At 38.2% G+C, this 4,429-nt stretch overlaps 1 non-coding gene across 1 annotated transcript; it reads left to right on the forward strand.

The window, feature by feature from the left end:
* Positions 1 to 282: 282 nt before the first annotated feature.
* Positions 283 to 354, forward strand: TRNAW-CCA. Its single transcript has one exon. It is a non-coding gene; the product is annotated as a tRNA-Trp (tRNA).
* Positions 355 to 4,429: the final 4,075 nt, after the last annotated feature.

The following is a 4,429-nucleotide window of genomic DNA, read 5'->3' on the forward strand; positions in this document are numbered from 1 at the left end:
AACCTGTAATTGTAAAAACTGCGGGTTGATCTTGAGTGAAAAAGTTTTGGGCGTGGCCCCGCAGATTAGGAGGTGTTCTCTAACTGCGTTAAAAAAAAAAAAAAAAAAAAAAATCAGTTGTCTACTTATTTTGGCGCTTCATTTATTTTTACATATTGTGATACATATTGGAGAATTTTTTATATGATTTTAGTGTAATAAGTCTTACGTACGGGTTGAAGAAAAACAAACAAACGATAGAACATTGTACATATAAATTCGTATTCCAGCCATTTTCAATCTGGATCCGTGGCGCAATGGTAGCGCGTCTGACTCCAGATCAGAAGGTTGCGTGTTCGATTCACGTCGGGTTCAAAACCCCTATCAAATTCCGGTGTCAGTTCTTCCCGCTTGTTTTCTTATCATCTCAGACTTCACTCCTAAGTCCTAACCTAGATCAAGGAGGGATGCTTAATGTAATAAAAATGTGCAGAGAGAATAGTATTTTACTCAAAATTAAATGTATCAATATCAAACTTTAATTCGAAAAATACGCACAAAGCTGCTAATTGAGGTTTACGATGGACGCTTTGCTCTCTTCGACAGAATCGCCGGATACGAGAACTAGGCCACCGGACGTTCAAGACCACTAAGAAAGCTAAATGGAATGGCAACTCGACGTAACCTCTGGACACCAATGTTCTTTGGGATATTGTACCAGAGACTCCTCAACCCACGACGGCTGTTGAATCGTTGGTGGTGGGTAGCTACAAAGAAAGTTTGTACAACTTCCCGCAGTTCAAGAATGTTGATCTCCCAGAAGTGGTGGCTTTAGATGACGAAACAATGTTCGAACAAGAAAATCCAGATTGCCCTAGAATTAGGATTACGAAGGAAGACAAAGAGAGGATTACGAGACCATGGCGTCGCACACTTATCATTTCTCTGCTACGTAAGATAGTAGGATATAGCTTTCTTCTTCGCCGGCTGCAGACCCTATGAAACCTGAAGCACACATGGAGCTTATCGATTTAGACCAAGATTATTATTTAGCGCGATTTGAATCCCAAAGAGATTTTGATGTGGCAAAATTTGATGGTTCACGGAGGATAATGCAAATAGGATTAGACTAAACAGAAGCTGTTCGTTCCCTACTCGCCAACAATCTGATTGGGACCAAGTAAATAGAGCATTCTCGCATCTGGAAATCAAACGGGCGTTATATGATATGGCTCCATTTAAGGCACCGGATTTCATGCTAGCTTTTATCAACAAGCTTGGCCTATTGTAGGGGATAGTCTTGTCAATTTTGTTCTCGGGTTCTTTGATACTGGAATATTACCAGAGTATAGCAATGATACTATAATTAAGTTGATCCCCAAGGTCCAGCAGCCGGAATTGGTTAAGCAGCTCCGGCCTATCGGTCTCTGCAACGTTACATACAGGCTCATAACAAAAACCATAACTTCAAGGTTGAAAGGTGTTATGCAAAAATTCATTGGACCATTCCAATCAAGTTTTGTCCCGGGGAGAATTATTTCGGATAATATCCTGGCTTTTCAAGAGATCATTCATTCAATGAAGAATAAAAAAGGGGCTGTGGGTTGGATGATTCTCAAGATTGATCTTGAGAAGGCGTAGGACCGGCTAAACTAGGGATACATCCAGGACGACACTTTGGAATTTGCTGGGTTTAACGACACGTGGGTTACGAACATAATGGCATGCGTTACATCTTCTGGACTTGCTATTACCTTTAACGGAGAGCAATCGGAATGGTTCAAGCCCACTAGGGGTATCCGTCAAGGCGACCCAATGTCTCCACTACTCTTTGTTCTATGTATTGAACGTCTTAGCCACGCGATAAGCCAAAAAGTGGGGACCGGGGAATGGAGAGGCATAAAAATTTCCAGAAACGGACCTTGTGTGTCGCATATATTTTTTGCGGACGACATGGTCCTCTTCGGGGAAGCATCGGAACAACAAGCTGGGATAATCAAGAGTTGCTTGGACGATTTTTGCAAAGCTTCAGGTCAAAAGGTAAATTTCCAGAAATCCTCCATTTTATTTTCAAAGAATACCAGCCGCCGCAACCGACAGGCAACCTTGGATATTCTTGGCATTCCTTCTACTAAACACTTAGGAAATACTTGGGTGTCCCCTCATTTAATGGCAGGCTTAGGAAGGAAACCTTTGAGGATCTTATTAGCAGTGTGCAGAGCAGGCTATCTGGGTGGAGGAGGACCACTCTATCCTTTGCGGGTAGGCGTACAATGGCCCAATCCGTTTTGACAGCCATACCACTTTATACTATGTTGTCTACCTTACTCCCAGTGGGTGTTATCAAAGCCATTGAAAAGATTATCCATGGCTTTTTATGGGGTGGTTCAGGGGAGGAAAGAAAGTGCAATATGGTTGCGTGGGAAACAATCACTAAGACCAAGTGCAATATGGTTGTCTCTTTGCAATTTGGATTCTTGAGGCATCTGGGATGAATCAAAGTAAATTCGAACACATTGTGCTCCTTCGAATTCTGACTTGTAAAAAATAAGTCCTTGGGAGGGAAAATCAATCTCGGGTGTGATCATTGTGAGTAATGGCTTCTACCATTTCACCATTAGGCTCATCCGGTCATTTGTTGTAACGCCATTGTATAATACTTCTTTCCCGAATGAATACTTGTAGGACCAAAATTAATACTTCAAATTAATTTTGTTGATCATGTGGTAATCTTTCCTTTGCATGCTGACTTGATATACTAATTCATGATGCTTGTACTAAAGACTTAAATTCTAAGGGGATCTAAAGTACATTTGGCTCATCAAAACTTTATTACAAAAATATTCCTATCAAATCCCAACTGCACAAGGAAAACAAAAATACCTAGTAATACAAATCTCAACTGCACAAGAAAAACAAAAACACCCAATAATACAAATCTATTAATATGGGCATTTGGTCTAGTGGTATGATTCTTGCTTTGGGTGCGAGAGGTCTCGAACGGATCGACATATGTATTCATAATTATAAAAATATTACACAACAAAGTGATGTGGTATTATTCTTGCTTAGGGCGTGAGAAATCTTAAGTTCAATTTTCACATCGATAAATTTAGGACAAAATTTGCCGGATAACCCCACTCCTTACAATCCGACATAGAAAAAACCTCCAGAGTGATTACAAAACAAGGGCATTTGGTCTAGTGGTATGATTCTTGCCCTACCTTTAGTAATTTCAATTTAACGATACTCATGTCATGTCTTCTCAAATGCTGGAAAATTGAAATTACGTTGCTAATCCCAACTGCACAAGGAAGACAAAAATACCTAATAATACAAATCTCAACTGCACAAGAAAAACAAAAATACCAAATAATACAAATATATTAATTAGGGTATTTGGTTTAATGGTATGATTCTTGCTTTAGGTGCAAGAGGTCTTGAGTTCGATCTTAGGTTAACACCTGACACAAGTAAGCGAGCAACTAAGTACATTAGAACATAATGACATGGCGTGGGAAATTTTAAGTTCAATTCTCATGATGCCACAAACATCATAAATCGTGTATTTTTGGACTTAGGTCCATAGAATAATTTGCCGGGTAACCCCACTCCTTACAATCTGACAGAAACAACCTCCAAAGTGATTAGATGAAAGATTTATAAAAACAACATGGGCCTTTGGTCTAGTGGTATGATTCTCGCTTTGGGGTCTTCTCAAATGCTGAAAAATGGAAATTACGTTGCTAATCACAACTGCACAAGCAAAACAAAAATACCCAATAATACAAATCTCAACTGCAGAAGAAAAACAAAAATACCCAATAATACAAATTTATTAATTTGGGAATTTGGTCTAGTGGTATGATTCTCGTTTCAGGTGCGAAAGGTTCTAAGTTTGATTTTGAGAAAGCCCCTACTTCTAGTAATTTCAAAGGAAAACAAAAATAACTAATAATACAAATCTCAATTGCACAAAAAAAAAAAAAAAAAAAAAAACAAACAAAAAAAAACAAAAAAAAACAAAACAAAACAAAAACAAAAAAACAAAAAAAAACAAAAAAAAAAACAAAAAAACAAAAAAACAAAAACAAAAAAAAACAAAAACAAAAATACCCAATAATACAAATGTATTGATTTGGGCATCTAGTTTAGTAGTACGATTCTTGCTTTGGGTGCGAGAGGTCTGGAGTTTGATTCTCGAAATGCCCCATTCTCATCTCTTTTTTTTTTTTTTTTTGCTCCAGTTAACACCTGACAAAAGTAAGTGAGCAAGTCTTAAGTTCAATTCTCGTGATGCCACAAACATCGATAAATTTAGGACAAAAAATAGAATTGTGAACTTTTAGTATGTTAATTGTGTATTTTTGGACTCGGGTCCATAGAATAATTTGCCGGGTAACCCCACTCCCTACAATCCGACATAGAAACAACTTCCAGAGTGATTAGA

The sequence above is a fragment of the Ipomoea nil genome, unplaced genomic scaffold (assembly GCF_001879475.1).
Source record: "Ipomoea nil cultivar Tokyo-kokei standard unplaced genomic scaffold, Asagao_1.1 scaffold3169, whole genome shotgun sequence".
Taxonomy (NCBI): Eukaryota; Viridiplantae; Streptophyta; class Magnoliopsida; order Solanales; family Convolvulaceae; genus Ipomoea; species Ipomoea nil.